This window comes from Panthera tigris, chromosome C2 (assembly GCF_018350195.1).
Source record: "Panthera tigris isolate Pti1 chromosome C2, P.tigris_Pti1_mat1.1, whole genome shotgun sequence".
Lineage (NCBI taxonomy): Eukaryota > Metazoa > Chordata > Mammalia > Carnivora > Felidae > Panthera > Panthera tigris.
Window position 1 is genome coordinate 27,968,435 of NC_056668.1, and position 13,804 is coordinate 27,982,238.

Here is a 13,804-nt window from a genome sequence, read left to right on the forward strand (position 1 = left end):
AACTGGGTAACTCCTAACTCACCTAACTGGAGTTTGAATCATTCATTTGGATTTTCTAGAAGTGAACACATTGTTTTCTAACTCTGTGTCTTCTGGCTACACTCTAAGCTCCTTAAAGGTAGGGCTTGGGTCTTGCAAGGGCAAGGCCCTTGAAGGAAGCTTGATACTTGCTTTTGTTACGTATAGTAGTAGAATAAAAATTGGCCTCTACTCTGTGAAATCTTCAGCCATTTGCAGGAGTAATTAAGAATAAAAGAAGAGAACCAAGGATTCAGCATAATGTGTGTGCCAGGACCAGTAGAATGTTAAAGAATGGAGAGTTAACAAAGGTAAAGATGACCCTCAAATTTAACAGGAAGTCAGACTTCCCCTAGCTACTGGAAAGACATTCTTTATGGATTAAAAAATAACTATTATTTTCAATTTACAAATGAGTTTATAGAGGCAGACAGGTTAAGTCACTTCTGGAAGATCCTAATGTGTCAGCAGGAAATCAAAGCCTGAAGTTCAGAACTTGCTTACCACTAAAGGGCTCTGAGCTGTAACCTAATAGAGAGGTTCCAAACTTTCCTAAAACTTCGCTTCTCAGGTCATGGGTCGTTATGCTTTTCCCCCGAGGTTAGTTTTACATGAAGAATTCAGGGGAAACCTGCACTGTTAAGTGACAGAGAATTACAAATGCTATTATCTTTTTAGAAATCATATGGGGCTTCCTTTCTCAAAGCCGAAGTGGGAATAATCCATGGGAAGATAAAACATCCTCCCCACTACCATCCTCCTCCAAAATAAACATTTACCGCATAATGAACAAATGTGGGACAAACACATTTACTTGCAAAATGATGAAGGCGATTGTTGCTTCCCTTGGAAGAGGTTTATTAGATATTGGTTGAAAAGGTTCATCTCTTGAATAATAACCAGGCATAAACTGTGTCCATGTTACCGTGCAGCTTCTTTTCATTTTTAGCCTCACTGCAATCTTGAAAGAGGGCAGGGAAGAGTTAACCTAAGGCCCAGACAGTCCCCTGCTGATCTGTAATGAGTGAGAGCTGAAGCTGAATGTCAATAGCTCCTTGTGAACTTGGGTAACCCAGCTGAGCCCTCTGCTTGCCAGAGCTGGAGGAGGTAATCAGCTTGACCTGTGTGACCTTCCTGAGGCTGTGCTCTGTCCTGCATCGAGAAGCTTCTTTGCATATGATTCCTACATGCTACTCAGTTGAACTTCTTTTAGGAGAACTGATCCTGAGTCAGCCTTAAGAGGAAACAAAATATAAATTAGTCAATGCTGGTTGCAGGTTGCACAATATAGTAGATGCTTTAAAAAAAAAAAAAGTAATAGGAACACATCCTGGAAACCTCAAAAAGATTTCCAGGAACAGCTATGACATCTGCCCTTCCAGCGTTATTAAAATAAATTGAAGGTTATGTAACAGTTCTATCAGCACTTCAGATTTCTTGTGGAGTTGTGTTTCATCAAGTGCTTTCACCTTTCTGGGTTTGGTAAGTGGATTTACTTTTGTTTTATTGTTTACTCATCACTGTTTTCATTGCATAGTCCCAAGGATGCCGTACACACAGGGTTTACAGTATAGACTCTAAGTATACTTCATAAGATTTTCTTTGAATTTCTAACAGCATTTTGTCCTTATTCTGTTCAATAAATGAAACTTGAACAATAACTCAACTTCTATCTGGGTCTAAATATGCTGTTATTAGAAGAATATTATTCACTGAGAGAATGAATGTAATTCTGCTGCTAAACTGCATAACTTACATAACCATATCGAAAATGGCACAGTACTTCCCATAAAAGTAAGAGTGATTTGAATCACAAAGATTAACCTATCATAGACTATACAAATCCATACGTAAGTCCCATAACAAATACAGAGTTTATATTCCCAAGAAAATGGGGCTTAAATGTAACAAAAATGTTCAGTTAACTTATGCTCATAGGGGTGTCCAAGTATTCCAAATCAAAGGCACATTATTCCTCGAGGAGCTAGAAGCTTTATTCCTACCCTAAAGCAAACTTACCTCCAAGTATATCTATTATGCATATTCAGTCTTTAGAACTGAGGAATCCTTCTTCATGACAAATGAATTTTGCCTGGAAAAAATAAATGTGTAAGCTGTAGTTTTCCCTAGTTTTTATAATAATGAAGTTTAAAATTCTTAGTAAAGAATTGCTCCAGAAAGGTGATATCTTTATCAAATACAATCAGCCACCGTCATAACTTTGCAGGTTAAAGGAACACAGAAGATACTGCTGCAGGGTGGGCAAAGGAAGCCAGTAAAGTGGGAAGTCACAATCTGTCGTCAAATATTGTAAAATACTTTGTCGCCTTCTTTGGACAAATGCACATGGTGAAACTGTGGGATGGGGGGGAGAAAAAAGCCTCCAAACAGTTCTATATTAAGCTTAACATTATACTCTCAGCTTGGTCCTAAGAGAAACAACACAATTATGAACTCTCAGATGAGCCGAGGCAACAGATGATAAAGATTACTTGAGGGAAATGACACCTATATATTTGACCAAAACTGTCAAACACACACACACACAGAAAAACTACATAACCACTGCACTTTACCCAGACTTGCCCATTTCTGGCTCAAGCGTCGTGTTCACTGACAGCTTGCACATCTCTGGATAAATATCTTAAGAGGACAATTCCCAAAGGAGGTTGATTTTTCAAAACACATGCCACGTGCCCAAGTAAATCATGTATTGAGACTGGACTCTGACAGCCAACTTAAACGAATGAAATATATTTTCCTTGCCGATTTTTAAAAGCTTGTCAAGATTGGCTTGCATGATAACTCGTTATTTTAAGCAAAGTCTAAATTTGTATATAGAGTTAGCCTCTAGAAAGTATCACGTTTGTTTTGCCCTTAGAATATTTTCTTATTACAAAGATGTGTGGAATTAATCTCTGTGAAAGTAAATGTAAAAAGCAAATCTTCTTTATCTCATGGAATCACATTATAACTGCACAGGAGCACTTCGCTGCTTTATTTGGAGTGACGTTTTTTGCTCCCCTGTCCCATGTCACCAGCTCTACCACCCACACCTCCCTGAAGGGAGAAGAGCTCTGTCAAAAGACTGCCTGGTAAATCAAAGAGCGCTTCGTGGACAGTCATACTGTGTGTTGCACCAAAATGAGCCCTAGTTATGCAGCATTCTCCAAATGACTTTCTGCTGGCTCTCTCTTCAATCAAATGCCTGATACCTGAAATGAATGAGGAGACTTTGGAAATTGCTACAGTAGCTAGGTTAAGCTAAACAAATACACTTAAGTTTTGCCTAGTTCCATAGTTCTATAGCCAAATGTGATTTGCACAGATTAGCTGCCAAAATATACTTTTCAAGCGATCTTTACTGAGCTCACAAACATGACCATTGTGCTAGGTACTAAGCAACATGAAGACTGATAATGCTACCATCCCTCAGACATTTTTAAGGGCCGTACATGATGGAGACTCTGTCACACTCTGTGATGAGTAAGGGGAAAGAAAGACAATTAAGATAAGATGTCCAATCTACAGGAGTTTCCACTCAAGCAAGAGGAAAAGAGAAGTAATAATTATAATAAATTGTACACAAACCATAAAAGAATTATAAGTCATGTACTGAGTACCCAAAGATGGGAGAAGTCGTTGTTGTTGTCTGTTTGTTTTTTCTGAGCCACTCAGCAGAGGTGGCCTGAGTGAGGCCTTCAAAGATGGCTTTGAACTAGGAACTGGAGATGCCCAATGCTACTTGAGGATCCATATATTAGTAGGTAGCCCACTACTGGAAGTGCTGAGACTCACCCTGGGTAAAGGGGAAGAACAACAAAAGCTAGAAGACAGGGCAACCAATTTTTATACTGTGTTTATTATGAAAGATTCCTAACATTCACAAAAGGGAGAGAATAATAAAATGATCCCTCAAATAAATGCCCATCACCCACATTTAAAGATTATCAAATTGGTGGCACATTTGTTTTATCTACTTGTTTTCTTTTCTTCCTGAGTTTTTTAAAAAAATTTTAAGTGTTTTTTATTTATTCTTGAGAGAGAGAGAGAGAGAGAGAGAAAGCATGAGCGGGGGAGAAGCAGAGCAAGAGAGGGACACAGAATCCAAAGCAGGCTCCAAGCTCTGAGCTAGTAGCACAGAGCCCAATGCAGGGCTCGAACTCACAAGCCATGAGACTGTCACCTGAGCTGAAGTCGGACGCTCAACTGACTGAGCCACCCAGATGCCCCTCTTCCTGAGTTTTTTGGGTTTTTTTTATTTTTATTTTTTATTTTTTTACCATTTATTTATTTTTGAGACAGAGAGAGACAGAGCATGAACGGGGGAGGGGCAGAGAGAGAGAGGGAGACACAGAAACGGAAGCAGGCTCCAGGCTCTGAGCCATCAGCCCAGAGCCTGACGCGGGGCTCGAACTCACGGACCGCGAGATCGTGACCTGAGCCGAAGTCGGACGCTCAACCGACTGAGCCACCCAGGAGCCCCTTCCTGAGTTTTTTAAAAAGGATATCCCAGACATCTATCAGTTCACCTCTTCTGATTTCAATATGTGTCTCTAAAATGAATGGGCATTATCTTATATAATCACAATGCGGTTATCATGAACAAAATTAGTGATAATTCTGAAGTATCACCTAATAGTAGGGCCATATTAAATTTCCCAATTTTCCTCAAAACTGTCTTTTTACATGGCTAATATTAAGTTGGTGATGGGTTTTGTTTTCTTAAGCTCAAATGCCATCCCATGGAGTTGGGTAGTATCTCATAGGCAGTGGGATTTGCTGGAGGGCCTGGACTATATCTAAATCCTTATTGAATTGCCCTGTACCTAGCACAGTTCCCAGCCCAGGATTAACCCTACACAAATGTTTGCTGAACTGCACTGACTTGAACTGAATAAAGCTTTTAAGTAGATTGGCATCTCATCAATACTCAGTTTTAACACAGTGTTAGTGGCGCTAGGAAGGGGCATTGGAAAGCCTGTCCTCACAAAAACTCTGTACGCTCAAGGAGGTGGTAAGACATGTGGTCAAATTGTAGGTGTCAAAGTCCTACAAACCATAAACTGGAACTTCATAGAACAGAAATTTCTCAGTTTATAGATTTTCTGAAATGACAAGTCTGTGCCTTCTGGGTAGAGGCCATACTTTACTTACCCTTGCATACCTGAATAGACTAATATCTGAACAAACAAATATCAAAGATAGATGTTCCTCAACCAGACCAAAATATTTCCTTCTGATGATTAAAATTTTAAAAATATTTCTTTCAACAATATTTCGGGTGGGTTTTTCTTGGACTAGCCTGTGTATTCTTAGTACCTAAGTAAAGAAACCACCTGAAGAGAGAGAACTCTATCCAGGAAGAATGGTACTGATCACTGTAGCAAAGTTTCATTGCCTTATACTTTGACACACACTTATACATTTCTTATCCCATTGTTTTGCTTTGTTACTCACAATTAGTGGAATATATAAATAGTATAGTATTGTCTAACATTTAATAGGTAAGTAAACTGAGGTCCAGAGTAAGGGAGTGCTGTAGTCAAGGCCTTGAAGCTATTTATTGGTGGAGGCAATTTGAAGTCAAGTCTTTGGATACCAAGAACAGCGCTGGTGGTTTTATGTTTCAACAATTTTCTTGATTTTAATTTTCCATTCTTAGCATTGTTTTGATTTCAACTGTTCGATGGCACCAAATCTATTGAGCAGAAGAAGCTGGAAGGCAGCGAAGGCTCCCTGTCTTTGTGGGTGAAACAAATAAATAAACTTTAAGCAGTTTGGAGTATCTTTGATAGCTGACAATGTCCTCTTCATATAATTTTTATAGATTCTTCAGGATCCATTATTATTTTTGAAGCTCTCTTCCAAGAAATAAACAGAATCCTATTTCCCCAATACAGTAGGCCTCTACTTGTAATTAGTGATGTGTTTAATTTGTTCATAGTATCCATAATATATGTATTGTATGAATAGATAATCAGATATTAATACTGCATTGACTTGACATTAAATTTTACTATGAAAATCTTTATAAGATCGGGTTACAGTATTAAAATAAAATGCAGAGAGCAACAATTAGTTCTGGTTCAGTTATCCCATGGCAAATTATCTTCAATTATTATGAATAAATGTATATGGATCTTGCATTATTAATATGCAAACTATGAGTTCTGCATTCAGCTTTGTATTGTTGTTCCTTGTATGACATCCATTTTGGTCAGCTCGTATTCTTATTTCCAGTGCTACCTGAGTTTCCAATTTTTAAAAAAAATTTCCCTTGAGGTATTTTATTTTAGAAGGTTTTCCCAATTTTTGAAAATGGAATTGTTTTGCACAAGTACCTGTAGAAAAGACTGTGTAATTGTCAAGTGCTGTGATTTCTAAAACCTAAAGAGATTGGTGTAAGATATGAATAAAGATTATTTTGGATTTTCTTTTATCTAAAAAGCCCTAGAAATTTAATTGTAAGATCAATTGTCTCCACTTATGAGTCAAGTCTGCTTATGGGGGCTATATTTAGTTCCAAAATCTCATTGCAGAAGCTTCTGATTGAGATCACACTCTGTATTTTCACACAGTGATTTCTCAGGACACTCCACCGAGATAGGTGCTAATTTCTATTCTTCTTCATTTCCTACAAGTGGAATTAGAGTGAGAATGTTCAACCAGCCTTTTTTTTTTTTCCTTTTAAATTAACTTTTAGCACTTGGAACATTCTTGGAAATGAAGGAAATTCATCCACCTAGATCAGGGAGGTGTGCAGATTTACAAGACTGAAGTTTTTTTCCTCATTTTGTTACAGGATTTGTTACTGATGGGTACCAGGGGAGATGTCCATTGACACTGAAAATATTCTTTAAGGAAGGGGAAGGATGGATGCTATTTAACTTATCAGAGTTGTTGCATTTTGAAACAAAAGAAAAGATTTTCTAGAAGAGTGGAGTTAAGTTGTACACAAAACGTATATTATACACAGTATGGGTGGGGGGGGGTCCTCTGGTAAGGTTCAGGCAGTAGGAAGTTTATCTTACAAAAAAGATGGTATTTGGGAGGGATGCTGAGAGGCTTACAGTGACTATGTTTCATCTCTTTCTGTCTTGACCACAGCACTGAACCAGAGGCCTTGCATAAAGTAGGTGTTCAATTAAAGCTTGCTGCATGAATAAATGCATGAGCCCAGGTTTATTCTGAAAGAAAATTTACATTCATATGACATAGTATCTATTGGAAGCTCTCAATTTCAACCCCTACCTCCTCTGGATATCTAGAAGATGTCAGTGTGAGCTTTCTAAAATGCAAACCTGGTCCTGTCATTCTTTTCGGTGATCACCTTCAGTGGCTCCCATTTGCCCATAGGAATCAACCCAAATCTCACAGTGTGACATGGGAAACCCTTGCCTGGGACTCCAGCTTCATCTCTTACTCCTCCTCCCCACATTCCACCCCCCGCCCCTGCAAATAAATTAGATGCATTGACTTGTATTCTCTTTCTGTGTTTTCGTGTATGCTGTTCCCAGCTTTCATATTTTTAAGGTACCTGGCTAATCACTACCTATCTTTTAGTGTCAGTTCAAAGCTCACCTCTTCTGAGAAGCTCTCCCTGAAACCCTACTTCCTACGGCTTGGCTGTCTCCGTCTAGCTATGGAGAAGGTTCTCTGTATCCAGTGGGGTTCTCCATATCTAGTGTGGCTTCCTGTCCTGGGTCTCTCCCTGATTTGCTCTCTGAATAACCCAGGTCTTTTCACCTTTAAATTCAAGGCACTCGGCATTATAATACCAGGTATACAGTAGGAGCTCAAACATGTTGGAGAAAAAAAAAAGGGAGCATGGGAAAGAGAAAAAGGAAGAATGTGAGAAGGTGGGGGAAGGGAAGGAGGAAGGGAGAGGGGGAAAAAATTACTATTTGTTCAGACCATTTTTCTAGGCTCTCTAAGCCAGAAATGAGCTCTAAGTGGAAAACAATGCCCAAAATTAAAACAAACAAACAAACAAACAAAACTTCTAAACATAAAACATACATTTTAAAGAATTAGCTCTTATATTTTGTAACTTGTTCATAAGGCTTAAAAGCAATAGTTTTGATACAATTCCTCTTGAGTGGCTACATGATTTAAAAAACAAAAGCAATAATTTTCTCATTAAAGCCTGCACTTTGAAATCAAAGAAAGCATAATTATTTTCAAGTTTATTTGACTCCGATGTTAAGACATAAAAACAATTCAGAAATAACCGAATTCTCACTCTAAAATAGTTTGCTTAAATACCAAGTAAAAAGTCAATTAGTTTGCAGTATCCGGTGTGTTTTGGGGTCATGAGATCAGTCCATTTTACTTCCTCTTTAACATGGGCTGGAGGCTCTTAACTATTTATGGATTTCACTGATCAGCAGGCTCGGCGAAACTCCAAGTAGCTCCGTATTTTAATAGAAGTGGGGTTTTCTTTAAACAGGGGTGCATTTAAAAAGAACTTCAGATAGGTCTGAATATTTTCCTTTATGATATGTAAACGTGCTATCATTTTGAGAAAAATACGCAAACTAGTCTTGCTAATTATAAAATCTAACACTACAATATGAATTCCTAAGGAAAAATTAAGACCTGGTGCTGGGCGTGGGGCGAGAGCATGCGCAAAACACTGAACACTGGCAGACTGTGAGTAGATGACCCCATTTGCTCCTCACGCACACTCCTACCCCTCTCCAAACTGCCGAGATTATCAGAGACCTACCCTTCTCCAAACTGCCGAGATTATCAGAGACCTCAACAAAACAAACAAACAAACACATACACTGTACAGGGCCGAGAGGATTGGGGTTTGACTTTAAATGTGCCGGTGAAGGTAAAACTCCTTGGACTGTTCATGTATGACAATCTTGCTTTGGTTCTAATACTGCCCTTCACCCCTTTGCCACCTGTCCGCTTACAAACATTGAGCCCGGCAGTCGGGAAATCTGCCTATCTCTCAGATCAAGAAACCCTGCCCAAATCCATCCAGCCCAAGGCCGTTCAGTGCAGAACAGCAAGGCTACGGCAAAACTGAGAACCCAGGCCCTGGATTCCCAGTTGGTCGGACCACTAGACCACATTGCACCATCGGAGCAAAGACAAACATGAATTGTTCCAGGGCCGCCTCTGTTTGTTTATGAATGTGTTTGCAGCCGTTCTGAAGCTCTGTTGTCCTCATTTCTCTTTCCTGTTTGCAATTTGTAAGCATTTCTGTCTTCCTTTCCCCTTACCTAACCTATTTCTATGATACCTAACCTATTTCTATGATCACTTTCATTCTTCTGTTTTAAATGGATTATGGAGCAAGTGAAGAATAAACTAGAACCCAGTAACAGGTTCTGGTTGTCTGGACGTTTCTACCAGGGCATTGATACCTATCTTTCTACGGATGATGTTAAGGAAGTGCATCAGTACCAAAGAGTATCTTACAAAACAAATAAAAAAATAAAAGGTGCTTAGAGCGAAAAGCAATCTCCAACTTTCTCTACACTTTGTGAGTCAAAGAAACTCAAGGCAGTGAGGAGGTGATGGAAGTTAGATCATCGATTATGCTTCTTTTAACCCAAATGCAATGGTGAATTTACCCAAACTTATAATGATGTAAATGAAACCTTTCTTTTCAAAGTGCCTATTTAAACACACAGGGTGTATCCAGTATCTGGAAAGATAGACCCACAGGCAATTTGCAGCTTAAAAAAACATGACCAATGAGACAAAACTGAAAAGCCTCGAAATAAAGTAGGGGGAAAAAATTTAGCACATCATGATTGCTAACACTTGAGGGAAAAGCAGACACGTTTTAGAGGAGGTCAAGAAGGTAGACAAATTGCTGTTGAACTTTGAACTTGAACCCTAAGCGTCCAAGAGATTTTCAGCTTAGGACACTGGTTTTATTTATATCTAATTTCATCTGACTTTATTCCTTGATAAAGGAATTACAGGTTTATCTGAACACTGTAATTAAAAGCCATGGTCAGGTCAATATTGGGCTCATGAATGTAACGAATATATAATATTTCTATCAGAAATCAAAAACATTCTCGTAAAGGCAAAATTGTTTTCTCTAGTCTGTAAATCTTAGAGCACTTTTCTTATTCTCTCTTGGTTTCTAAGGTCTCTTTCTATTTCTCTTGGTTTCAAAATCTGTGTTTCTGGCCTTGAACCCAGGAGCACGTGAGGAGGGCCGCTCAGTCATTGAAGCATCCATCTGGTCACCATGACAAACTGGTCCTATAACTAATAGAGCCGGACCCCTAGGTCTTTGCCCTTGTGTATCTGTAATCTGTGGCTAGTGGCTTCAGCCTGGGCTGAGTGGCGACAGACAGCCACAGTGACCTCTTATGAGTAACCTGGCCAATAGCCCTGACCCAAGGGTGGGGCTGGAGCATTTCAGTCACGTCCATTGCCTAATCCTCCCAACTCCAGCAGAACCTAAAAGAAGCAGGAATGGGGATGACTCTTACCTCAAAAATGGGTGTAGAAGGAAGAAGGAATATGGCCAAGTAGCCCTAGGGGGTTAGAGGTTCCTGGCCTCCATGTCTTCCCTCTTGGGACAGGCAGGACACTTCAGCTCTAACCGATGGTTAAAGAGGATAAGACCTTTGGAACTGGGAGCTAATGGCCAGATTATTCATTTGTCTTAAAGGAAACAATTTAATTAGGAGCTAAACCACTCCTGATATCCACTCCTGAGAGGAAAGGGGCTCTCAGGATCCCTAGGAACAGAAAGAAGAATGAAATTCCACAGTTGGTTAAAGATTTTAGGAAGCCAGTGCTCCCTGCGACACACCCTGGTTATGATAAAATTGTCAGCCTAATTCCTTGTAGTGGGAAAGCTAGAAAGAGACCAGAGAGCAGTATGCTGGTTTACTAATTCCCATGAGAAGTTTTTGGTCCCTTTCGTGTTCCTGATGGCTCCCTGAAATATTTTCACAGTTTGGTCTTTGATGATCTTATCTGGTCCTGGAGAGAAGTCCCAACAATTGCACATAAAAGAAATCTCATGAAACCTTGCTATCATAGAATATTCTTTTGTGTCCTGGTGTCCTTGGTGTTTGGAATCCCAGTAACTACACAATTATGAGCAGAAATTCCCCCACTCAAATTATCCTGGTCATGGCCGTCCAGAATGGACACACCTGGAAGAACCAGCTAGTAGAGCTCTGAGTTCTCAGTGGGCATGAAGAGAAATAGAGAGACAGTGCTATTTTGCTAACAGAATTCCCCTGAGGCTCACTTCTTGGTGACTTCCAGCAGACCTCTATCAAATTCTCTGATGTAGCTACCCAGCCCAATTCCTTGATGTCGCATATGGTCTGGAGGAAGCTAGTGCTATCCCAAATAAAAGGGGAGGAAGATTCACTCATTCATCCTCTTGACTCAAATGCCTAAAGAAAGAAGAAGCCCTTCTAAGGTCGTAACCCCATTCCGTCTTTGCTTTCTCCTCTTCCCTGGGCTTCAGCTCCATTTCCAAATAAAGACAAGTTGGAGAATCCGGTACTTTTTCATTTCTTTCCTAGAATCTAAGGACATGAAGAACCCATAGACACTGATTAACTGCTTGTTCAATTAATTCATTTATTCATTCATCCATTTAGCAGGCATCTCTTTAGGACTTGCTTTACCGTAGGCACTTTTGGGGGTGGGGGGGGAAGGAGTGTGTTGAAAATGCAAAGACAAAAAATATCAGTTTTTGCCCTGGAGAAGCTCATATCCAGTGCCGGAGGCAGATATGGAAACAAATGCTTTGGGTGTGGCTCATGACTCACCAACTGAGGTGTATGTGCAATAAACATCATGTGTCTGTTTTTTTGTTTGTTTGCTTGTTTTGTTAAGGAGATTAAATGCTACTCTGAACTCTCATCTTACAGAGCATCTGAGAGGTTCAATTTCAGTCATCACTGAGGATCCCTTCCTGCTTTGTCCCTCTGTCACGCAAAGGTCCTGTGGGTTTTTTTTAGCCCAGAGCATGTGAGGAGATCCCCTGCAATCTGTCCACACAGACTATCCTGGATGCCCATGGTCTAAGCCTGGCTGGTTGCTTCAGGTCTAGAAGCCCCATTACTTCCATGGTACAGATAGGCTACTGGATCCTTGAGGACCTGGGAGCCAGATCCCTAAGATCAGGTTCCTAGATATGAAGGTAGCCACCCCTTCCCAAAATGTGGTTCTGCTATCTTGTAGCGGCCCTGCCAAGGTCCTGCTGCCCATAACACCATCCAGCTTTGCTCTCTTCCTTGTCTGGGGGCATAGTTTTCTCTGTCTCCCCCATCTGTATTTTCTCTACCCTCACCCTAACAGAATCTGCTCCAGGAGATGATATGTTCAAGGAATGAATAAAAAGTAAGATCTTAGAGATTATTCTGCCCCTGAAACCCAAGAGTGAGTGTCTCCTCAACTGTTCTGACCGTGGCTCATAGCCTCATCCTAGTCCAAGGCCAGTATCAGAGTATAAGCTTGAGTAAGTGATGCAGGAAGGGAGTAGCTACCTGTGGAGCATTTGGGACTCAGAGAAGTTGATGTTTCCTTGAAATATGCAAGGGCACGGGGATGGTATCTGGGGTCAAAGAACAGAATGTGGAAAATAAACAGAGATAAAAGAGCCTTGTGTATTCCAGCCAAGGTGAAAATACTTCTGTAGCTAGTGAGTGTGTCTACACGTGTATGTGTGTGTATGTGTGTGTGTATGTGGTGGGGGTGATAACAAGAAACGAGGCTAGAAAAAAAGGTTGTGACTAAATTCTTATGGTAAGTAAGGGGGTTTTCAAGGTGAGTTTCTAAGGTAAATAGTTTAGGGTCATTGCCTACACTACAGTATAGAGGGGAATCCGTGAACTTTGGAAGCTGTCAGATGTAGCTTGAAATCCAAGCTCCAGTGTTCTCCTGCCATCTGGCCTTGGGCAAGCCATTTAACCTGTGCTTCGATTTCTATGATCTGTCAAATGGGCATAGATGATGGTAACATCTACTTTCAAGGTTTTTGTGTGTGTGTGTGAGAATTGAACAAGACAGCATATGTAAAGCATCTGCATAGTCCTAGGCACCTAGAAGTATTAAATAAATGTTAGCCCAGTAATATTACACTTGTAAAATTATTTTTATGCCACTAGATTCACAGCAACATGGAGAGGTAGGGCTGGCATGTATTACAGTACCATCAGGCAGCTTATAGAAGCATCCAGGGATCAGAATTTAAAGTGCTCATTGGACCAAACATACTGGCAGACATAAGATTTCATGTGACATTATGGATGACAATGGCCCCAAAGGTCAGAAGAGATGTACTTCAGGAGCAGCAGGTGGAGGGTGACGGGGGTGATGATTTCACCAGTGGAAAGGCAGTGTCTGGCACCCAGACACTACCCAAGTTGTTTTGAGATTCCCCAAAAGAACATGATAAAAACAAAAATGAGCAATCAAAAGATGGCAAGTGGTGTCTTCGTTTCCAAGGTCTGCTGTAACAAAGTACCACAAGTCAGATTTAAAGCAGTAGGAACTGGGGCGCCTAGGTGGCTCAGTCGGTGAAGCATCTGACTTCAGCTCAGGTCATGATCTCGCAGTTCGTGAGTTCGAGCCCCATGTCAGGCTCTGTGCTGACAGCTCAGAGCCTGGAGCCTGCTTTGGATTCTGTGTCTCCTTCTCTCTCTGCCCCTACCCCACTCACACTCTCTCTCTTTCTCAAAAATTAACATTAAAAAAAATAGAAATGTATTCTCTCACAGCTCTGAGGGCTAAAAGTCCAATATTGAGTTGCCAAGAGGACCATGCTTCCTCTGAA

The 13,804-nt window shown here is 40.4% G+C and overlaps 1 long non-coding RNA gene across 3 annotated transcripts in view; it reads right to left on the reverse strand.

Moving 5' to 3' along the window:
- Nucleotides 1-879: 879 nt before the first annotated feature.
- LOC122230501 overlaps nucleotides 880-13,804 on the reverse strand; it is a 54,295-nt gene continuing 41,370 nt past the window's right edge. For all 3 annotated transcript variants that reach the window (XR_006207488.1, XR_006207489.1, XR_006207487.1), the window contains exons 4-5: nucleotides 2,038-2,110; nucleotides 880-1,252 (exon numbers count right to left, since the gene is read on the reverse strand). This is a non-coding gene — a long non-coding RNA (uncharacterized LOC122230501). The remainder of the gene's footprint in view (nucleotides 1,253-2,037; nucleotides 2,111-13,804) is intronic.